The sequence below is a fragment of the Zootermopsis nevadensis genome, unplaced genomic scaffold (genome assembly GCF_977971745.1).
Source record: "Zootermopsis nevadensis isolate Lab colony 2312 unplaced genomic scaffold, Znev_1.0 Znev_ptg000022l, whole genome shotgun sequence".
Classification (NCBI taxonomy): domain Eukaryota; kingdom Metazoa; phylum Arthropoda; class Insecta; order Blattodea; family Termopsidae; genus Zootermopsis; species Zootermopsis nevadensis.
In genome coordinates this window covers 15,618,791-15,644,250 of record NW_028259154.1, presented here as the reverse complement: position 1 = coordinate 15,644,250, position 25,460 = coordinate 15,618,791, and the positions used below count along the sequence as shown (strand labels likewise).

Below are 25,460 nucleotides of genomic sequence, written 5' to 3'. Positions count from 1 at the left end.
GCTGCACACTTTATAGACTCTGGAAATGAGTCATCAGCTTCACGTGGTGGTTAAATTTAACGTCGGAAGAAGAAACTCGTGACCTGCCAAACAGAACAGAAGAACTGATTGACCCGTAGGAGGGCTGGAAATGATGTCTTGGAGACCCGAATCCCTGTCCCTGCTGGTGATCGATTCCTGGTCTATGACCCAATAGCCAGTCACGCTTTTATATAGTGTTAGACACCGTGTAACTTAATCAAATATTCAGTCTTGTCACAGACTGTACGGGATGATATTAATGAATAACTTCTCAAGATAAGAAGCCGGCATCAGCATTATTGCCTTGTAAGTCTTTTCCAGACGATTAGCAATCACCAACCTGTGGCCATCATGCATATGAAGATACAAAATGATAAATGACAGGAAGCTGTCTGGTGAAGTGTTTCAAGATAAAAACCTGAGTGAAGGTAGTCACGTCTGGAGCCAGAAACAAGGCTAATCACATCTCCATATGCCGCCAGCATGACGTGACCAATTGGCTGATATGTGGAAGAGGGGCAGCTTATGCTCTTATTGTGCGCACTGCAAGAGCGCCTGCAGACTTACCCGCAATACGGAACAGTCGGAGAAGATGCCGACCAGTCGCGGCGCACCTGACGCGGAAACGAATAACACGGAGCGTTGTAACACGTTAACACGACTGACTCACTCGCTCAGCGACTGCAGCTGTGGGCAGAATTCTTGTCACATTTTTATTTAGGGTTTAACATTTTCTGACCGAAAGTTTTCTTTGTATATGTCATCACTTTCACTCGTGCTACATAACCATTGCACCTAGAAATGTAAAAATGTGTGTGGACATAGATCATAAGCATATCTGCAAATCTGTATGCCATACTAATGTGTTAAATATTATATAAATGGCGACCTTCCGAAATTTGGGGTTAATATTTTACGTCTTTCATTACCAGAAATAGGTATCTGTGGTAGTAAATATTATGTTTATAAACAGGTAATTGAAGTCGTGTAATTATTAAAATATAACTACTCCTGATGTCTTTCTATAGGTCCATATGTGGAAGTGCTAAAAGGAAATATGCATCACAAGTTCATCCATGATTTTCCCCTATTGTGTAATTTGGCAATTTATTTGGAAAATACACTAAATGTAAAGTAACTAAATTTCATAATTATGTCACAAAACAACGCTAATATTTACTGGGGGGGGGGGACGACCCGTTCTTCAAGTGCCTGAGCACTTCGGGTCCCAACGGCTTTGATCTATAGACATTATAGTAGGACTCCTTTGACGAGGGATCGGCCCGTCGCAAGGTCTCTACCTGTACACAGGACAGCACAACACAAAAAAACGCGGACAAATATCCATGACTTGAGTGGGATTCGAACCCACAGTCCCAGCGATGAAGCGACACAAGGCCCACGCCTCAGACCCCGCGGCCACTGCGGACCCAACTAACATTTAAGTTTCTAAAATTATCTTAAATTATTTTAACGGATGACTGGTTTTGTGTCATTATAGAAATTAAACATGGAACAAAGCCTAGCTGTTAGTATAAAAGCGCTCACTGTTGGTTATACGTTATTCTGGCTCTCAGTACAACAGTCAGGGTACCCATTGATCGTTCATGAAACGCATTAACCACGCTGTTTGTTTGGTCTCCCCCCAACCCCCGCAATCTTCGCTTCCAGGCTGATTGCGTGTTGATTTCCGCCTATACAGAGATGAACGGGAGTCGTTACGGAAGTTACCAACAATAACGATCAACGATGTTCATATGTCGCTGTCCTTACGATGTGGAACGTCCAAGAAATGCGCGATAAATCGCCTTGCAATATAGCTGGGAACTTCACGAAAGTTTTTCATCACCAAATGATGATCACTTACGCTACGGGTGGCTATTTATTTTGTTAGAATAGTTCAAACAATTGGTGATGAAAGTCTCAGAAATCACCAAAACAAAGAAATTGCTTCTAAATACGAACTCCTTTAATCTCAGTAATTAGTTGTAAACCAAGAGTGAGAAGAAATGACAATGCCAACCATTTAGTGTTCAATTTATAGAACAAAACTCGGTAATTCTGTGCTTCGTTTCACAATACAGTCCCTTGTTCAACTCTGCCCAACAGTTTTAACCTAAAAGCAAGAGGCAAGAAGACATTCTCGCATTGTCGACAGCGAATTCAGAAAATTGTGTTAGGATTAGAGTCTGAAGTAATGTGGTGCAGCGGTAATTAGGAGCTGGTGCTCTCTGGAACAGAAAATAGCGTTAACAGAGCGACGGGAAGTTATGTTCGTTCGTAGGGGATTCTTCCGGTTGGTGCTAAGAACAGTAATGCGGCTTACAGTACACTCGCGGGATCTAAAACTGTTTTAACTGCTGGAATGCTTTCTCTCCAGTATGCTAAAAAATGTCTTTAAGAATACATTTATAGCCTAATATTCGGGACAGCATAGAGTTCTCTGTATGCCCGTATCTTAATACTTTCTGTAACACTTTCTTTTCTCGTGAAATTATATGCTAACATTTAATTTTAGGTATTCTTCACACACTAGTTCGTTCATATCTGTGTTGTCTTCCGCGTTTTTGTTACGAACCAGGCAACCCCCATGACCCAAGGTCATTGCTAGAAAATCTTGTTGCGTCAGTATGAACGGGGCCATTATTAGCTTACACAGTTGCAACAATGATCTGCGGTTAGTTCTCCATCATGTCTTCTTCTCTTGAGATTTTCCGACTGTAAACATTTCTCAGTTCCACCACACATTCTTCATCCTTTAAATCTCATACGCCTCTCTTTAATCGCCCTAACAATTATATGTTTCGGGAGCAAAATATGAACCGTGTTGCAGTACTAGACATTAGTTCGATGCAAGGGCGGTAGCCTGCTAGTTCGGTGGACTGCGCAACGCCGTATGATTAATGGCGCCTGCTGAACCGCAGCCCGCCACGCTCTAAACTTCGCTGAATAAGGAGAATTACCCCACATCAATAGATAGCATCCACTTGTAGTGAGTTATGTACTGCTTGCTTGCTGGGTTGCGTTGCTCTTTTTTTAAAACTAAACTTAGTTCCAGGGGAAAAGAGAAGAAAATAATATCAACCTGTTGTTTCCTAGCGTCCCGGGATCGGTTCCGTAGGCTGATCTAAAATTTTGAAATGCAAATCTCTACACATTATACTCAGTGCTAGATTAAAATGAGGGGTCAAGAATTATTCCTGTCGGGAATCGAAATGACATTAGTCAGGGACTTTAATTGTAGCTATCCCAGCTCACCTGATATATTGAATTCAATATAAATCTGTCCATTAGTTTCATACATACACGTACATCGATTATGGGATTTTTATTTTTGCGATGGGGTGAGGTTATTTCTATTTGGAACAGTGGCTCTAATGGGTTCATTGTCCACCCCCAAAGTGATACGTGAATAAATACGGAGCAGCGGCGGAATGGTATTATTTAACAGGGAAGAACCGAAGGACTCGGAAAGTAGCGTGTCCCAGTGCCACGTTGTCCACCACAAATCTCACATAGATTGGCCTGGGCCTCCGTAGTGCGAACCCGACGACTTACTTCCTAATCTATAGCACGGTCCATATTTTGAAATGCATGAAGTTGTACCACAGATCACCTCCATTCCTCACTACCGTCGCTGTTGTGTTTCAAATCACATTATATCGGATTAAGAAACAGAAACTCTGATAGAGATCCTCACTCCAACAGGCCGTGCGTCTTAATTAAAGGCTGTTACTGTTATCGCCGGCCCTCCCCTGTATCCTCAATTAGCTGAGTATTGTTACTGCACGCAGTCTCCATCTGTCGTCAATAATGCGACTAGAGCAGTTTCCTCTATAGTTCCCAGCCAGTTAGTCTAAACCGACTAGATTGACACGACTGTCTGCTTTCCGATCACTGCCTCGTCTGGTTTCGAGTGAATACTAAGTAACGCCGAAACACGTCGGGAACGAAGAGGTTGTAGTTGTACTTGACGGTGAAAATGCTTCGTATATTAAATAAAATCCACAACGGCGATTAATTCTAATATTCTCGAACAAAGTTGTTACCAGTTGTCAGACACCACAACACGAAGGCATGTAGAGGGCACGACGGTAAAGATTTGCTCACCACAAACGTGGTGATGAAGACCGCATTCTGAATATCCCTGCCTGGAATTCAAGTCTGGACCTCAGTCTCTGCAGTCCTTGACGGACATTGGCCTCCTCATACATGGGGGGGGGGGGGGGGGGGTTATTTTATCTATTTAAATATTTTGTAGGACTCCTTGGACGAGTGATCAGCCCGTCGCAAGGTCTCTACTTATGCTAGATAGCATAACACAGAAATATGTGGACAAACATCCGTGCCTTGAGTGAGATTCGAACCCACAATCCCAGTGTCCAAAAGAAAAGGCCCACTCCCCCAGACCAGCGACCACTGTGGCCTATTTTTGGGCTGAAATGTCAAAGTTTATATAATAAATAAATAGGCTACACATATTATACATGAGCCGGGATAGCTCAGTCAGTATAATGACTAGCTACGGGCTGGACGACCGGGGTTAGATCCCCGACGGGGGCAGAGGATTTTTCCTCTAGCCTCTGCGTAGAGACAGGCTCTGGGGCCCACCCAGCCTCCTCTACAATGGGTACCGAGGTCCTTTCCCGGGGGTAAAGCCGGCCGGGGCGTGATGCTGACCACTCACCCCCATCTAGTGCCGAGGTCAAGAAAGAGAGGAGCTATACCTCCACTCACCCCAAACGCCTACATGGCGTATAGTGGGACAAACTTTACTTTACTTACACATATTATACTGCGTAGAGTTTCTAAGTAAATTTGTCATAATAAAATATGTGTTTGGGTTTAATAACGTTTTATTTGTCACTGGGTTTGCAGTCTGGTAGAACGTTTATCGAAAGGTATCGACAATAGACGGCAGCATTGTTATTGTAGAAGCAAACAATAAATGGTTTGTTTAAAATATGATACAAGGATAGAGAGACTGACAGCCGTACATATCTGACTCGTGTGTGTGCGAAAAGGGCAGGTTACTCCCCGTCAACCCAGGAACAGTTTCTGTTATTAGGACACTTGCCAAAAAACCCTCGGGTAGGGGATGAAAATCAATGGCTTCAGGGCAGAAATATAGGCTATCTTTAGGGGTGGGAGGAGGAAGTCCCCATTCGGTATGTGATATTTTGTGGGCGCAAGAGTGGCCTAAGTGGCAGTGATTGGTGTTCTAACTCGCCGCATTAGCTGAGCCTCTCCAGTCGTGGATAGATTTGTCCAGGTGAAAGTAGTACATTATGCGCAAAACTACACTAGTGGAAGTACTTAATTGTTTTAAAAAAATAAATTTAAAAAATCTAATTTTATTACAAAGCCCCATAAATCAGTTGTGCTGTTTACAAATATGTTGTGTTGTTTTCCATGGTACCTTTACTTCTAATTGAACAGACTGTCTTAGTGTAGTGACTAATAATTTTGCTTCATATTCGAGAGGTTCCGCGTTCGGGTCCCTGCCTGTAGTCTGGGCATCTTTACTGACATTCTATTATTAGGTTTTATAATTATTATTATTAATGTGAACTGAATACCTCAGTCAGCACAATGAGCAGGCCGAGTTTCGAGTTCCAGCAGTGGCAGAGATATTTTGCTACCGCGTCCAGCCCGGCTCTGGAGTCCATTTGGCTTTCTGTAACCTTATATCTTAATTGCATCATGCTTGTGTTTCAATACAATACTTTTATTTTCCGTCGTTTACACAAGCTTATTGTTAAAATCATATAAAATTTCACATAAAATTGTTACATTTTAAAATTGACGACATGTTTCGATATACAATCTTATCATCGTCAGGTCTATCAAAATTAAAATTAAAATCTGGTGTATCTGTTGCTCTGCTTATATTGTTTTTGTTTTTACTCGTTTTTACTACATCTCCAGGCTTCTTCGATTTTATTTTTGGAGACGCGCCTGGGTGCCTATATCTGCAAAATCAATTTTAATTTTCATATCGTGATAAGGCTACCGAAATAGGAAATGGAATAATATTACTCTAATTTATAATATTTTAAGGAATTATTCAAATATATCGTATTACAAGCAAAATGAATGCAATCACAAAATATAAAGTATTATAACATACCGGGTTGTGTATGAGGAGCACCATAATACATGCCTCTTCATGCCATCCGAATGAACATAAACAGATGGCTATTAACTACTTAATAAACAGGAAAAATACATATCCCATAACCACAGTAAACAAACAAATTGAATGTAACACAATAAAACAAATTCTAATAGAAAACGGATATAATAATCATGAAGTAAAACCCAAAAATAAAATAAACAATATAAACAACATAAATGAAGACGGAAACGAAAATAAACAAAACAAATGGGCCACATTCACATATATAGGAAAAGAAACCAAATATATAACAAAAACATTTAAAACAAATAACATAAAAATAGCATTTAGAACAAAAAACACTATAAAAAACATCTTGAAACAAAAACCACAAATAGATACAACAAATCAATACGAAAAACCAGGCATATATAGGTTGAAATGCAATGATTGCCCGTTAACCTATATAGGCCAAACTGGACGCACCTTTAATCAAAGATATAAAGAACATATTACAGCAATAAAACATAATAAAGACCATTCAGCATATGCAAAGCATATATTAAACACAGGACATTCATACAACAAAATAGAACATACATTGGACATTATAAAAATAATACAAAATAAACGACATAGAGACACCATAGAGAAATATCATATACAAAGAACACATAAACAGAACCTTGCATTAAACGACAGCAACATTTACACGAACAATCCGATATTTAACATTCTACAGTCCATTGACCCAACCCCCTAAACAACTTTCACCCAATATATATAGCCATACACGATACTCACAACTCAGTTACTGTCTGCCATTCAATAACAACGGACACGCACCTCATACACAACCCGGTATGTTATAATACTTTATATTTTGTGATTGCATTCATTTTGCTTGTAATACGATATATTTGAATAATTCCTTAAAATATTATAAATTAGAGTAATATTATTCCATTTCCTATTTCGGTAGCCTTATCACGATATGAAAATTAAAATTGATTTTGCAGATATAGGCACCCAGGCGCGTCTCCAAAAATAAAATCGAAGAAGCCTGGAGATGTAGTAAAAACGAGTAAAAACAAAAACAATATAAGCAGAGCAACAGATACACCAGATTTTAATTTTAATTTTGATAGACCTGACGATGATAAGATTGTATATCGAAACATGTCGTCAATTTTAAAATGTAACAATTTTATGTGAAATTTTATATGATTTTAACAATAAGCTTGTGTAAACGACGGAAAATAAAAGTATTGTTTCTGTAACCTATAATTGGCATAGCGACATCAGTCGCTCAGGTTAAAACGGCCAAAGCTTTATGTAGTGCCGAGGTATTATATTCAGCGACACTGTCTTCACAGTCCTTATACACCTTCGTAGACCAATGTCTGTACTAAATTTATTTTCTATGAGTGATAATTTTTTGTAATGCTTTGTACTTTATCTCTGCTGGCGATTGGTATTTTTAAAATATAATTAAAGCGTAATAAATACAGAAAATTTTAAATAATTATAAAATGCAGTCATTGGTACAAACATTTAAATTATTACGTAGATCGTTTTCATTCTTTTGTTGTTAGAAAGGTAAAAGCAGTGTAGGGAGAAGTGTCTAATGAGGAGCTCCATAATTTGAACTCTTTAGATTGTTATTAGAGTCATTGAGTCAAGAGAGATAAGCCGGTCGAAATATATGGCACGAATGGGGGAGAAATGCACACAGTATTTCGGACACATCTCTTGCGAGAATTAGGCATGATTTGGAAGATAATATTAAGATGGATCTTACAGAAATTTGGTGTGACTGGACACTTGTGGTTCATCATAGGGTCCAGTTGCAGGTTATTTTTATTCGGTAATAGAGCAGCTGAGTGACTGTTAGCTCTTCAAGAAGGACTCCTTTCCATGGAGTTAGTTATCCATTTAACTATGTGAAGAAAAGTTTCATAGCAGCAACATATACGTAATTTTGTTTCTGTGTTTAAATTGGCTAAGTTTGCAGTTATGTTTATTACATGAACAGCGCGACATGGATCAGTATTGCATTGACCGGTAGAGTTTGGAGAGGGGCAGCAGAGACAAGGTCCGGTCATTAGAAGTTCGATGGGATTATATGTGGGGGGGGGGGGTTGTCCATTGACTGACTGGAAGGAGGGGAAGTGTTTTTCTTGTGCGATTGGAGACATGTACACTGGTCACATTCCACCACGACTTTGTTACAGTCCCTCTGCTTTTCCCCCGTTTTCAAGGAACAAACTTGCCCCCCCTGTCAGCCAGTCTTGACGTGATTCTTTCAGTTGTAATATACCGATTTTAATAAAGATTCAGATTTACATTATTATGTTTAGCTACTTATCTGTGGATGGTGCATCTCTTCTCCATTTATTCATTTCGTATTATGTATGGAGCCTGTATATTTTATTTATTCAATTATTATATGTTCGTTTTATTTTATTGATTTACCTGTGCATTTATTTCGTGTTTATTTACGATTTAATTTAGGAAAATGGGCCCATTAGCGGCCCAGTACATAGTCTTCACCCATCACAATAATAATTACGTAATTTATTTTAGCAATTGTTTCCTATTTATTTATGAGTGAATTTATGCCCATTTATTTGGACTCACGTATTTATATATTTGTTTTATATATGCATTTATATACGTATTTATGTATGCGCATTATTACATTACAAGATTCAGACGTTTCAGAGACTGTTTCTATCTCGATGGCCACGGAGAGAATAAATGTAATGAAATAATTCCTAATCAGTAGTTGACGTCTTGCATCGACACCCCCTCTTGCGAACAGATGATAAGCTGTTCTCACTGTTCCGGCATCTCTTTCTGCTATATTTCTGGCTATAAACAGAGGTGACGTTTAGCGGACTAAGGTAGGTGTTAATCTGAATCTCATATTCTTCGTCCGTGGAAATCGCATATGTCAGAGGCTCATAATATCGAAGGCGAGTAGCATTTTCGGGAAACACACATTCAAATTTGCATCACTACAAAGAAAAACACAATAAATATATATGATGTCATTATAGTAGATTTTAAAGTTGCTAATAAGGGATCACGGTTGCAGTAATTAGTATTCAAATAATGGATACTGTTCATTCAGTTCTGCAGTGAGATAGTGCACTTAGCAGGCTAATAAGAGAGCGGACTTATTTGGTCAGGAAGTTTGAATTAAGTTCAGTTACTAGTGGGCCAGATCGTATAGTCGTCAATAAAATTGTTGTTTATTTGCCAGACAGTTTAGTTACGTTGTCATGTAGCTGGTTGATCCCGTAATAAAATTTACTGTGAAGTTAGTCAGTCAGTCTGTCTGTTTAGTTAGTTTGGTAGTTAGACCTAGTTCCAATGATAGAAAAACATGGGAATATCAGGAGTTCGATCCTTTGATCTACGAACAAGACAAGTCACTGTGCAGCCCTTGGGACGTATAATTAACGAGAGCTCGTGCCACACCTTGCAGCATAGTGTTAATGGGGCGGAGCCTACAGTGTGGGGACACAGACGACCCGTTCACCACGCTTCATTAAGCTCCGACACTTCGCCCCCACAGCTCCTCTTCTCTCATTTTTCACATTCCTCGTCTTGTTTAGTTAGTAAATCAAGAGCCTGCCGGCCATCGATCTGCCCTCCCCTCCCACTCCATCCCCTATAACCGCCACCTTAACAATACGACTATTGTCAGCCAGCGTCTTCAAGGCGTCTTCAGAACACGGGAACACAGAATGTTCTTCAACTTATTTAACTTATTAGGGGAGGCGATAAATGCATATAACATTTTAGTCGGGTAACCTGGAGCGAGGAGACCACTTGGAAGACCTAGGCGTAGATGGAAAGACAATTTTAAAATTGACCTTAAAGAAATGGGATGTGAACTAGATTCAACTGTTTAAGAGTAGGGTCCTCTGGCAATCTGTTTCGAGCAAAGGAATAAAGCTACAGGGTTCATAAAAGGCAGGACATTTCTTAAGTAGCTCATTGATTATCAGCTTCTCAAGGACTCTGTTCCATGGAGTTACTTACAGAAAGTATAATGGTTGTAAGACTTGAGGTTCTCACAGCGGTGAATATGAAGATTTCTGTCTTCTGGGTTGTTGCGCTGTGTAGTCTGGTCGATGTTAGCCCTGATGACGGAGGCAGTATGACCTCTGAAACGTTGGTTAACATCGACCAGACTACACAGCGCAACAACCCAGAAGACAGAAATCTTCAGTATAATGGTTATTTGTAATTCTGCATACGTCATTACCCCTAAACCTATGTTTCGCGCACTTGGTCACTGAAGACATAATGTCCGTAGCATTGGATATAGACTAGTTTTGCTCGAGGCATTGCCCCGGATACAGGTTTGCGTTGAGATGCAATGTCCAGGTCTATGCGATGCTAATTCAGTAGCAGGAAATCCTTCCTGTGGGACCCTCAGAAAATAAAGACTACGGGGGTGAGCCGGATCGTAAAGAACTCGACAAGCGGGGGGCGGACTCGAGTGACGCAATCACGGCTCGAGATGAAACAAAAGAGCAGCGGCATCTAAGGCATGTCTGCATCATGCATCCAGGCCCCGAGGCCTGCTTGTCACATGATATCCACAGCTCGATAGTTTTCCACGGACTGTAATGTGTACTGCCAGTTGTCTTAACTCCACCCCCACCCCCGGTAAGAATTACGTCTCTCTCTTACAGAAAAGGGGACACATTTACCTTTATTTCTAGGTTTCGATGTAATTTTCAAAATAATTTTAAAGTACATTGTCTCATTCCACTTTCAGATATCTCCAGAACATCCCCTGACTCCAAAAGTAGCATGATTCAATTAGCTTATCTTAGAGAAAATAGTGTGTCAGCTGATAGTTGCTATGATTGTTAATAAATTTTCCACCTTTTAAAGAATCTGAAAGTTATTTTCTGTTTGAGATTTGATGACAGTGACGATAGTGCTCTTCAGGGTTGTGACGTCGTGTAGACTCCTAGGTATAGTCCCAGGTTTCGGAGAAAAACATCCTAAGGTAGCTGGATACTGACCATACCTACACACTCTATTTTAAGACACATTTTAACATTATCCACCGATCTGTGCCTAGGTTTTCCAAGTGATATCTTCCATTAAGTATTCCGACTAATATTTTATATGCACCTCTAATTTAACGCTTTCGTGCTACATGATCCGTTAATTTCACCCCTACTCCGTACTAACACCCAGTAAAGGACACAAATTATTAAGATCCTTCTTGTGCAACTTTGTCCATTCTCTTGTTATTTCCTCTCTGTCTTAGGTTCAAATATTCTACTCAGCATCCTATTTTCGGACACCCACAAACTAAGCTCTCCCTTTAAAGTGAGAGACTAATTTTCACAATCATAGAACAGTACAAGGGATAAAATTATGGTTTTGTGTTTTTAATCTATCGAGAGTGGTAAAAAGCATTCCTGGAATTGAATCTGCTCTTAACTTAATTGTAGTTTTAACGTGTTCCCAAACATAAAAAATCACATGTTATAAGGATTTATTAGTTATGTTTGTATTTTAATTATATCCTGTAATCTGATGACAATACACATTGCTATTATTTCTGCTCAAATCTGACATTATATTAGCCAATCAGGACGATGTAAGGACCATTCTACTGATTGACTGATAAACTGACCGATAAACTAATTGAACAACTAACTGTTTAATTAACCGATTAACTGACAGATTGGTTGTTTGTTAATTAATTATTAGACTGAGTCACTGTGGATTACTTGTACTACCTGGCAATTCATACTATAGAACTTCGAAACTTCCTGCGCAGTTAATATTTGTTGACGAGAAATCCCGAAATAATCTAATTTGGGTCGTGTTCATTCCACTACGATTTTTGCACTCTCAAAGTGTTGTCATCACCGCTCACAAGGGGAACTCTTCCAGTCCTGCAGCCCCGTGAGAGTGGATCCCGTATCACTTCCATTGTTCTTGCGGTAACGGGTTCTTGAACACGGGCGCGAAATGTGAACAAGCTCTGAAGTAAGAATGGAAAGCAGTGCTGAGGATACCAATGAAGGGAATAAAAATAGGGGAGAAAGAGATCGAAGTAACGAAGTTGGATTCATTCGATTCGCTGTATCGATGCAGGCTGTCCAACCTGCTCCATCCTGAGACTGTCGGCATCCACAAAAAGCTGCAACCAGGTCACTGCTCGCTTGAGAGAAGTAATCAAACCGTATTCATTTTATGATTCCGAAATTCATTTCCCCATTTAATTTGTTACGCGCAAAATTTTATGTTTAGGTCCTCCGATATTCTTTCTTTCTCTCTCCCTTAGCGGAGTTTTTCTTGAGTAGCTGATGGTCGAGCAGCTAGTCAAAAGCTCAAATCTAAAAGTTTGTGACGATTTTGCGTTTTTAAAATAAAAAGTTTTCTGGATCTTTTCCATCGTCTAATAAAATCATAAAATAACATGACGTTTCGGAGATAGAGTCCCATCTCTGAAACGTCGTGTAATTTTATGATTTTATTAGACGATCGAAAATACCCAGAAAACTTTATATTTTAAGAAGTAATATATTTTATGGAACGCAAAGATTCTTTACTGTCTTCATAAGAGGCTGCTACTAGACAAAATCATGAGCCTGGATAGTCCACTCTGCACCCTCGCACGCTACTTTTTTTTAAGATAAGCCTAATATTATCCTTCTAAAGTTTTCCAACTAGTCTCTTTCTTCTTTCAAATATTTAACCGTAATGATTATCGATAATTTTCAATGTAGAATCCAGTACTAAATTTCATCTAAATATCACCAGAAATTTCGGGCATAGGCCTAAAGCACGCGGACGGAGTGACACATTTTCCTCATTCCACGATCATTTTACGCACTATACATAACATCATATATTATTTAGGGCTATACTGAACGTCACCTTGTAACGGTTAACAGTCCTACTCTACCCTTATATAATCTCCTTGGGTAGCAAACCTTGTCAGTTGTCTGTAACACACACAGTTTGTTGCCCGATAAGTTTTTATGCAATTCAGTCGCCGTGAAACTTCAAGTCTAAGAAGCCCTGCTCAGTTTCCGTCAAGTCACATGTTCTAATATCGATTCTGATACCAGCTATCTTGGCTTAGATTTTCGTGGTTTTTCTCAGTTCATCTAGTGAGATGATGAAATGATATTCAAAATATACCGGGATTGGTTTCTTCTTCGTCTTTTCCAATTCGTTGTTAAGAGGTGAACTCAGCATTCGGCGCTACATAACTTAAGCGTGTAAAAGAAGTGTGGAGAAGGACGTAGCCTATAGGAGCTATTCGTTAAAAATTTATTTCCTTGCTAATACAATTAAGCAACCTATCTATATAAAATAATTTCATATCGGCCTATCATATTTCTTCGAATTATAAACAGTTCATTCGGGCATTCTTAACGAAAGGTTGCAAAGATGAGCCTATTGACTTTGTTGTGTCCGTCCGTCTGTCCGCATGTAACAACTAGAGAATAGCCCTGGTGGGTTTCTATGAACTTCGATACTGAGGATTTTTACTAATATTTACATTTTGTTTAACATGGACAACAATAATGGGCACTTTTCACGAGGACAACGTGTTTCTGCGTCTTAGGTGTAAATTGCTGAATATTTATTTTTCCGTATGTCACAACATTTTTTGATCTAATTGAAGAAACGTTAGCAACCCCATATTGAAATCAAGAGGAAAATAACAGATATAAAGCGCCACAATTCTTAAACTATGCGTAGATTCACATTTTCTGACTATTTAGACGTAAATTGTGTGAGGTTTTGTACTGGTAGCGGTAAGAAAATAAATGTTCACTTTTAAATGCGTCTTGAGTCCCGTTGCTTTGGATATCAGATGGATTCTATCAGCGATAAATCTGTAAGCGTTTGATTTACTGCCGGTCATGTAAAAGTTGATTAGGAGTTGTAAATCTTCTAAAATTAACTGAAGTATATTTTGGCTGCAACAAAGAATTCTAAGAATGTTTGTATTTAGACTAAACCACATGGGTGTGAATTTTCAATGAATTGTACAACCATTTCATTAATAATATTACTAAACATTTCATAACCTCTTCGTTACCGTAATAACTTCCAAGTCTGGACGGATTAATTCAAAATGTGGTAAGCGGAAATAGTATTCGCTCATTATTTTGCTTGAATCTGACTGTACACGCGCAGTTTCACTGAATCGCCCGTGACCTGTCGGCATCTTCTACAACTCCAATGTGTTACGGAGGAGTCTCGTCTTGGGCTACAGGCGTAGTTTCCAGTCCGTGCAAAAGTGTCTCAGAAGCCATTTTTTGGATAAACTTTTGCATAAAATCGTTGATTTAGCGAATATGTAGAGTTCGTAGTTTCTCACTGTTGTTAGTAATTTATTTAACGGCATGGTACCAACATAAGGTAATTTAATGCCGAATTAAATGTGAGAATGATCATGAACAGTGAACTAGGATTAATGATGTTCTGTGTTACGGTACTGTTACAGAATTTGCTTGAAGAAATGTGTTCAGTGGGGGCTACGCTGGTATCTCACATATGCGTTTCAGGATAGCTACACGATTTAAGAGCGTTTGGCACTAAGGCCTATTATTTACGGTGGATGAAGACAGTTTGGTTAGACCTACTGTGAGTGGGGATGGTGAGGTCATTTTAATTTCATTTCTTGATTCTGGTCTTCTGGATTGTAACACAGACGTTGTAACCCAGAAGATCAACATTGACATCTTCACCGCCATGAGAACCTCAGATATTCCTTTTGCATGCAATTTGAAGGAACACACGGTTAACATTTTCTCTTTAACTACATGTAAATGTATTTTATTTTTTTATTTAGTTTTGGTTTATTTAACAACGGTCTCATTCGCTAATACTATAGCGTCGATACAAGCAAATGTAAATGAATTCTGATCATAACACACCATAAACATTAATATAATTTTCTATGAACTAATTAGTCTGACTAGCTCCATGGAACAGAGTATAAAATTTCCATGTTTTATTGCACCTGAAAGTTCATTACAAAAATATTATGTTGGAAATTGCCCGTGGCCTGACTTTCTACATACATTGCGTTTTGTAAGTTGGATTTCATCATATCTTTAGGTGAGTTTCATTATACGGACAAATAAATTTCTGACAAGTCACGGAGTCCAACGTAATGTTGATGCAAAGAATCACTCATTGTCGGAAACCCTTGAGAATCGTCCGAATTTTGTTTGTCACATTCACAGTGACCTCGCCATTTGGCACTAGCTTAAGCCAGCTCACTCCTGCCCAGTCACCAGAACTTAAAATCTGTATTTTAACATTGTTCTTCCATCTGCTCCTATATCTCTCAATAGGTGTCTTCATTGAGGTTTCCCAACTAAAATTTTGTATGCATTCTCGCCGATTCTTCTGTGGACAGTATATCAGACGTGTTCGCATATATCCGACTTTAGACGGACAGTCTTCTGTATAGAGAACTAAACTCAGTGAATGAATGAATGAAAATCAGAAATAGCCTATCTGCAGTTAGTGTTTGTTATCTGATTAGAACAGAATTATTTTAAAATGTGTTCGCGAAAGGATGTGCTCTCAAAACATTGGAACCTTGTATCTTTATCACTTGCGATATGACAAATCATCACTTGCCCGCCGTTTTCTGTTATGTAAGATTTGAGGTTTGTCTCCGTCATCAGGGCGATGAATCGCCCTGATGACGGAGGCAGTATGACCTCTGAAACGTTGGTTAACATCGACCAGACTACACAGTGCAACAACCCAGAAGACAGAAATCTTCATTTTCTGTTATGTTTACTTCAAGAGGAGATGAGTTACATTGCTCCTGTGTCAGGCTGTACTTTCAGTAAATTACTGTAATTCGGGAGATATCGATATACAGCTAGAATTATGGACTGCGCTATCTTGTTTGTTTGTTGTTTGTTTGTCTTTATGGCCCAGCAGCCTGTCGCAAGGAAGGTGGGTCCATCCGTACGTCGAATCTAAACTCAGGCATTTGGTAAATCTTCAGAAACGAGACCGTGTTACACGATACGAAGGCCACTGTGTGGCTTTCTGTTCTCTGTTTATTTAGCGACGCTTTGCATACTGCATAACTTATAAGGAGTCGAATGACTGGGTGAATGCGGATGACAAATTAAAAACACGTGTCTTATTTTAAAATAATAGGATATTAAGAAAATTGTATAATGAGATGTTTTACAATTTTTATTCTTTGCCCATATTATTGTCGTGTCAGCGAGAATAAATAGTTTTGATGGGGCACGTAGTGGATTATGAATTTAGTTACTTAGTAAATTATATGTAGCCTTCTGAGATCACCTAATTGTAGCAGTAGGTCTGTACAAGACATGCCACAAAATATCTGTAGGTGCAACGGGTAGTCTATGTGAAAATATGTGCAGCAACTTATATTTTATATATCCTATTTGTCATTCCATACCATGTTTAGTAATACCATTAATTAAGTAAACGTATCTGTGTTTACCGTATCTCAAAATTCAGATTTTAGTACAATTATAACTTTCTGGGCCGCATAACCTCTGCTGTGGATTCGGCGTTGCTAAAGGAACAGGATGGCACTGACCTCGGGACTGTCGCAAGTTGCGCTGAAGACAATCAGAACTATGCAGTTGTGGAAATACGCTGGTGTAAAGAGGCAAATAGCGCATTTCCTCTTTGTGCCTGTTACTGCTATATCCCTTGAAGAACTCTTTAATCGTATTGAAACAAGGCAGGGGAGGATTCTTTCTCTCAGCATACCACGACATAAGTTTGATACGAGATTTCAATTCACTGCGGAGAAGAGATTACGTTTTGGTTTTCTAGGATAAAATCAGCATTGTGCTTATATACTTCGTTACAACCAGTGTCATCATGTATCAGTCAGTAAAGTGGCTGGGCAGGAGGTTTACCTCTGTAGGACGTATCCTATAAATGTTGTTTCTACAGCGGTGAACATAATTATAGGGACGTGGAGTTAAAGTCTATATATTCTGGACATCGACACTGGATGAAGGTGAGTGTCGGTTTCTTGATTATGTAACTTTCACTGCGGGAAATTAGCCCTCGGAACTCAGTAACTAGTGGGCAAAAAAAGGCCCGAGAGCCAGTTTGAACTCAGTCATTCGGATTACAACAGGTGACTCTAATGGCTTTTTCCCATATGGTTGCAATATAATCCATACAAGGTAATTCCGTAAAGAATGTTACCATATTTAACGTTATAAATTGTAAGCTACACTTGTTTAAAAGGGAAACGCCTTAACTTAGTGTTGTCAATAATTATTTATTTTTATGTAGTGGTTAAACTAATTATGTATTTTAATGTATTCACATGCTATTAATCCTACGCAAACAAAGAGTTCTCGCCATGTTGTTCTGCGTAATTTTAAACATCAGTTTATTACTTCACCCATCTTATTACTCTTAATTCTAAAAAAAAATATTTTGTAGCGCTTTTATATCTCCTTGTTGCCAATATTTTATAATCCAGACCAGCTACTCGCAAAATTTCATGTTTCATGGACCGTCAGACCAACATGAGATTTTCAAAGACCTGTATCCTGTCTGTTCCATGCTCATCCAAAATTGACTTTGTGCGTTTCTGTGGGACGTAGTAGACCCTACATGAAATATGGAAGAATCCAACCTACATTGAATGCGTTCACATATTTTCTGATAGTGTAATATTGATATGTAGGTGTTTAATTTAAAACACAGTACCGTTTGCAAGAGTATCTCTAAGCTATGGTAACTTCATTACAACAAGACTAACGCTCTCCCACACTGTTTTTTTTTTAGATTCATTTTAACATTATCCTCCCATCTACGCCGTTTAAGTGATCACTACGTTTTAGACTCCAGCCAAAACTTTTTATGCATTTCTTATCTACTCAATGCTTACTACATGCCCACCAACTTATCCTCATTGGTTTCGGATAAATATGCATTATTCATTTTGTTTCATATGTTTCTTCATAAATGTGGAGGATTTCTAATAGTTTTGCTTTCCGTGTGTTTGTTGTTATTAAACTAGGACCTCACAGGCTTCTACTGGTTTGGCAATGTTAAAGGCGTGCATCTGACAATGGGTACTTTACTGTACTTAAAAGAAGCATAAAAGATGCAGGGCGACCCTCTATCTGACCACAGCGCCTCCTGCTTATCAAGTATCTGCAGAGTCACTTGTGTAAACTTGGACACAACAATGTGTTGCCATGGTAACGGGAGGCAGCTACCCTCATCGATAAAACAGTAGCATTGAAGGTGCCACCCACGACTATAAAAGCGACAAAGTCTTGTAGGGAATCTCTATCGGCCGGCACCAATTACTGGTCCCTGACGTCACACGGGTCTACTCAATATCACCCCCACCCCCCTTCCCCAGAACGGCGTCTCGCAACTGGAGACACAAGACCCAGTAGAGGCCCGAGGCCAAAAAATATTTTGTTAAGATTTTTCTGGTTTACATAAGTTCACAATTCTCGTATTTAATATTATTCCAGCTTCCTTCCGTTTTGATTTCCTTGTACGCACGTTTGCCTTCACCTTCCACATTTTTCTCATTCAGATGTTCGAGAATACATTCGGCCAGTAGGTTCCTCCATTGTGTCCACAAGTACATACCACTATCCATTGTGGTTGAGACGGTTAGCATTTCTGCTTTGTATTGAGAATTCTTGGATTTTATTTTAATCTCAGAGATCAGGTGTACTGACTGGAATATTATCGCGGTCTTTCCCGCTTCCTTCTGACTAATACAGATACATTTAAAAACCCATGACACCTTCCTTCTCCATCCTTTCCAAATCATTCAAACTCGTTCCAGAATCCGATGTCATATGTAGCCTATGTAGTTGAGAAAGCGTCATTAAAAACTGATCCATTCATTCAGTTATTTATCTTCTCATGTACCACCATAGTGCAAGGCTTTCTGTAATAGTGGATAGTTATTTAGCTGGTAAATAAATTTCTTGTTTTACTGAATACAATTCTTCGGGGCATGATTTTAAAATTAATTAAATGTTTAAAGAGGCTCAATGCCTACTAACAGTAAGTCTGTAAAGATCTACCGATATTTGTATGTGCAATTTTTTAAAAAACATGTTTTATTACACAGCATGGGGAAAAATATTAAATTTAATAAAAATATAAAATTTTCGCCCCCGGGTGGGCTCGAACCACCAACCTCTCAGTTAACAGCCGAACGCGCTAGCCGATTGCGCCACGGAGGCGCTGTGTAACCTTTCGCGCACTTTTGTTGGTTCCAAAATATTTGTGGCTCCCTTATGATTTTATAGGTCAATGATAATTACGTTCACCCAAGCAAGTAACTGTGGGTTTAAATTCATTAAATATGTTGGGGCCAAAGATGACAAACTTTTAAAATGAGCCACAACTGAACTTCGTAATATATGTCATTCAGGTTTTTACGGTCTTGAAAATGTGCATAGCAATAATCCTGTGGGTCTTGATGCCTTGTAGTCTTGTACTATACGTGTTTAGCAACATTTCGGAGGGACTTTATACTTCTATCTTCGAGATAAAGACTACAGACTACACAATCCACTAAAGTACGATTCAGAGGAATATGTTGTATTAAAATATATTTAATATTGTTTTTGATCTATTATTTATTACATGATAGAACATTTTTACATAACAAGGAAATTCGCAATTGTACAAACCAGACAGCATCAGAAGGTTGTGGTAAACCGCACATGTAGCTCAGTAACACAAGAATTAATTACGAACAGAACAGTTAACGTCCTTACATCCATACTGTATCATGAGCTAAACTTAGATCACATCACTGCAGTGTCCATGAATGTTTCTTCTGTGGCTATACTTCATCTTCTGTTAAATTGTTCGCCTGTGGAAAGAAAAACATAAACATGATAATATCGATATTATCTGACTGTCCATTAAACGGGTACTTGAAGAGCCCTGCGGTCCAGCAGGTGAAGTTTGAGTAACGCCGAGGTGGGTCCCGGCGGACTACAACCCCTCCTTGCCACCCCGCAACCCCTAAGACGTCAATTTGTCGCCCAGTCATTAAGTAGGGGGTTGTCATGATAGCTCCAGTCCCCCGGGGCTCGTCGCATTACCACTGTGAACGTAATCCAATCACAGCCACGAACAGTGTCCTTCACCACATCAACCAGCGGCCCGTGGGTCGAGCCTCGCGATGTGTACAAGTATGTCTGTCAGAACAATGAGCTGTAAGAGTCGGCAAAGTAACGCAGAGAAGAAAGTCGGGAAAGAGAAAAGAAAAGAACAAATAAGAAAATAAAAAGAGAAATCCGAACGGAAGAAATAAGACAATAAAGAAGGAAAAGACGTATTAATAGAAGGATGGATGAATAGATAGATGGATATAGACAGATAGTTTACTGCAGGCCTCTGGCAGATAGGCAGATTTTTTCTTATCGTGCTTTGTTTATTAGTACAAATATTTACCGTGTGTTTGTTGGTTCTGTTGGTTACATGGTAATGCACCAAGGACATAGGAATAATAGCAGTCTTATTTACATATCTAAGCTCCAAGGTTTATATAATTTCCCCTTGTCATTTCTCCCTAAAATTTGTTTGTACGACCAAAATGCGCTGAAACTCCATCATCCTTCCAGATGTTGTGATGTCACTCTACTCAAAAATGGTATTGTATCCGCAGTCGCACCATCTGGAGACAGATAGATAGACACCTAGGCGTATAGACAGCTCGACAGACAGACGAACTGCTAGATAGAAGTAAGAGGTAATTTTTTGGGAATGTAGGAAGAAAAGTGAAGGAAAATAAACTGATAATAAGAGACGATACTAAATAAAAATGAAGAAATAGGTCTAAGACATAGAGACTCAGGAAGGATGAATTGAAAATACGATAGAAAGAAAGACAAGCGAACGGAAGATAGGAAATGGAAGGCAAGTTGCAGAAATCAATATGGACATGTCCATGTTCCTTCTCGGTAACAATCGCGGACACTTGTGAGGGAGTTAAACCAATTGTCGCGGTGTTGGGATTCCCCCCTCGTCGCGCTGTAATCACATCGCTCGGCTAGTTACCGGCTCGGGGCCCGCAACGCATCACAATGCACTACAGGTTTTCCTCAGCCACATGTTGCAGTCGCCAGAACTGGGGGTGAAGCGGGCGAAACCATTCTTATTATGCAATGCAAAATGTAAAGGTTTAAAGTGAAGTGCTGATGTTTGTTTCTGTTCTTTTACATTACGCTGCTATTTTAACAGCTGCAGTGAAGTAGCGTCCAGTAAAAAATAGGGCAAATAATGAACACAGCAGGAAGTGGTCGTTGGGCATTTTAAGAAAATAGTTGTGGAGAGTTTTTAGATTAATCAGATCGATGGACTGAAGAAAATCGCTGCAAACCTTGGTAATTGTTAGGACTAATATATAAGATTTGACGTTTTCACAGTTGTGAGTTTTCATGTTGTGTTCCTCTGGGTCGTTACGCAATGAAGGCGATTCCAACAGTTCTAAAGAACCCGCTGCCTGAATCTTCACTGTACAAGTTGATAACTATCTATAATTACATGGAATCACAACCAGAAAACCACAGTCTAAATTTGGTCATTAAGCTGCGGTTAGTGTGTGTGTGTGTGTGTGTGTGTGTGTGTGTGAGTAACGATATGCCGTGCTGGAGAGGTGTAATGGTCTTTGTCTATCTTCGGGACAGTCCGGAGAGTGTCGGGGTGCTATTTATTGCTTCTTTTTAACAAATGCCATGGAAAAGAATTGGTCAGGTTGTCAATAAATTCCCCGACTGTCGTGGAACTAGGAAATTGATTACAGTATTTTCAAGAGCCCGCAAATATACCCTGTCCTGAGCCATTTTAATCCACTTAAATCATCTAATGGTTCATTTATTCTTGCCTACAAACCGAAATCTAAATAGGTCTAGAGATTTCAAGCAGCCGCCATGTTGTTGTTACATTGTACAAAGAATTATCATAACAAAAATTTCAGATTTTTCGAAGGTATTTTATCCTAAATCACAAGTTCATGCGTTCGCCATGTTGTTATTACTTATTATAGTAAAATAAAGAGCACAAGTTCGAGGTGGCTTAAGATGGCACAACGTTTATATCAAATTTAATAAAAATCCGTTCAGCGCTTCTCAACTTGAAAAGCGCGAACAGACGGACGGACAAATACTATCAGCCCCGTACGCGTTCTCATTTTGTGCATCTTGCAAACCACTCTTCATGTGTGTTGCGGTTAATCCGGAACGACAGACAGTCACAATCTCTTTGTAATTTTCCTGGATGCAGGTGACAAAACACATTATCCGGAAGTGACGAACCCGCATGGAGGCAGTAGCGTCAATTTTCTGTCCCCTCTGCTGTCCACCATTCGTTTACGTGATCTTCATCGAATATTGTGCTTGTACACGCTACGAGGTTTATAGAGCGAAAGAAGACGATATGACGATGTTAGAATTGTTATCGTGGCGTTTAGAGGATTGAGTAAGAAATGGTCATGGTCTAAAGCCACTAACTTTCAAGTACTCGCACCAAGATAAGTGCTGTTAATATTGTTTCTGTGGAAGAAACATTGTCATTACATAATTCTATCGATCTTTTCCTGGTCTTCCGTTCCTGTCACATGTTCAGCCTCTCGTGGCGTCCTTAATATTTCCATCCTAACAATCCTAGATGACCAAAGTTCCTCGTTATTGTAACAACCTAAAATGGTAACAAATACTGGTAGGCCAGTTTGCCATGGCACCTGAAATCTTCATGATAGCGCCTAGTATCTTGTGTGTATTATTCTCATTTTATTTATTTGTAGCTTTGCATATTATTATGCAACATGTTCAAATTCGCTTCCTGCAATAGCATTTAAAATATATTTTTGTGGAAATAATGAGTACCTGTTTCATTTCATAAAAATACATCAAAATATTATTTAAATTTTTGACATATATAGGCCTTTATAGGTTTTTGCAAGTCTGCCTCCTAGTTTATGGAGGTGTCTCCTAAATTTATATAAAATTTGTGCAGGCCTGCCTATATATTTATTGCGCATGTAGCAGGTGGGAAATGCATATAAATGTTTAGTCAGAAAATGTGAAGGGAAGAAATTACTACTGATACACAGACATAGGTTCGATAATAATATTAAAACAGATGTTAAAAATATAACGTGCGAGGATGTGGGCAGGATTCATCTGGCTCGTGAGCTCATGATAGGAATCAATGACGGGTTCCTGTCTACACGGTAATAAACGTTCGGGTTTAATAATTAGGCTAGTAATTACTTCACTAACTTTACCGTTTTCAGTTTCTCGAGAAAGACACTCCTGCATGGAGTTACAAATCTAGTCATCACAGTCAAAACTTAGAAGAGCGCGAGTATCCTTCCCCGTCCCTGCCGGAGCAGACTGTACCATAGTATTGGATTTCCATACCACAGTAGCAGTTCCCCTCGTCTGGAGTTGGTTACCAGATAATTGGTGTGCAGTCACACAAACGATTTCGCGGCTTATTGAAAATTGAGGCTTTGGAAATTCTTTTAGCGGTGGCTGGGAGAGCAATCAGAGGCATCCCCTAGACTCTTTTGTTTCTCGGCGGGACGTTTAATGTGGGAGGGGGCATTAAAACGATTAAACGCGGCGACTTAATGCTGTTTGCCAACGGCGCTAAGCGTGCTTAACGATAATTATCAGTATTTTCAAATTATCCCAATTCTGTGTCACAGAGTCTCATTTGAATTGCTATTAGTTATTTAGCTGATAAGGGAAATTCCTGTAGCTATTGAACCCGAAAGTTCATGCCGTTACCACAAAATCCAGCATTTGTATTAGTTTCTGGGCCAGTTTATTTCTTGGCATCTACTTATAAAAGTTGTATTAATTTATATTGTCCTTAAATAGGGTTGGACGAAGTAAACTGGGTTTGGCTGATTCAGGGTAGGGGTCTTGAGAATGCGGTAATGAAATTTCGGTTTCCATAAACGACAAAGACTTTCTTGAAGAGGTAAGCAACTACTACCTTCTCAAAAGGACTCTGCTCCATGGAGTTATTTATGTACAAACCGACTGTTTTAAAGTTAAGACATCACTGCATAAGAACTAGATTATAAATGTTTCCCCTATATTTATTTAAATTTCAGTTGTGTAAAGTATTACAAATAAGACTGATGTATCTTTATAGGATATTTTTTAATGACACGTTAAAATTAGTGGAACGTTTCAGACCAAAATTAAAGTTACACGAACAATGAAGTGTAATTCCCCGATAATAAATTCTGTCGAATTCCGCCGAGTAGTTTCGGAAATGAAAGATGTGGACAGTCAGATACATCGTCTCCAATATCCAACAGAGCAGGACAGTGTAGCAGAAACACCTTCTTTAATTCGAAAGATAGTCGGTTTTAATATCGGCCTGATTATAGGTTGTGCATGCTGAGTATTTTCGTAGTTTTCTTCAGTCTCTCCAATAGAATTCCTTAGCAGTACCTTCGAGTAAATCACAGACACTTTTTTAAAATTCGTACGTACTTAGAATTCATAACTATCTTTCAGCATTATTGTGTAGTGTATAATAACACCATGAAATAGCGTAGTTTATTAACCAAAGAATCGCTCACTGTGCAAAGAACGTACAGTAAGTGAATGAGTAACGTTGAGCGGGGTGCGGTAGTGTGGTTAAGTAGTGTGCAGCAGAATAATGAGGTGTGCTGGTCAGTGTTTACTCTTGACCGCTGCTAGATCACGATACTGTGTACGATGTGTGTCCCCGCTATCTAAACGGCTGCCCCGTTCTATAGTCTCCGCTTTATGAATAACGCTATTGTCCCAAGAAATGTGAGCCACGTTCTCTATATATATTCAATAAACAAAAGGCAAAGGAACGGCTTCTAAAGCGTTGTTTCGTTCCTGCAGTTTAATGACGCCATGCAAACTTGAGAAGATAAGTTTTATCAAGTTATGCATTAAAATGATTAACAAGTTCAATCCGTATTATCCAACTAACGAACAAAGAAGTGTCTGTCTACAGGCTGTCGAAGGCTCCTTATCACGCAAAACTGCCAACTCGTGACTTTTCAATATCGAGGTCTAGAGTGCGTTGAGATTTAATTGGCGCCATCAGTAAGCTTTTATGACATGATTAGTAGAGACAGGAGAAACTTCTTTGTGTTACGCTTATAAAGAATTCTTCTAAAGAGTGTCTCCATTATACAGTCTAGTCGGTTAAAGATGTTTAGGAAAATCATTGATATTTATTAATATAGCTAAACGTAATTCACAAATACAATCTAAAGGCTCAG

At 39.0% G+C, this 25,460-nt stretch overlaps 1 long non-coding RNA gene and 1 other non-coding gene across 4 annotated transcripts in view; one reads left to right on the top strand and one right to left on the bottom strand.

The window, feature by feature from the left end:
* LOC110839747 (uncharacterized) overlaps positions 1-25,460 on the top strand; it is an 87,671-nt gene that overhangs the window by 2,921 nt on the left and 59,290 nt on the right. The window lies entirely within an intron of this gene.
* Positions 19,331-19,404, bottom strand: TRNAN-GUU (transfer RNA asparagine (anticodon GUU)). Its single transcript has one exon. It is a non-coding gene; the product is annotated as a tRNA-Asn (tRNA).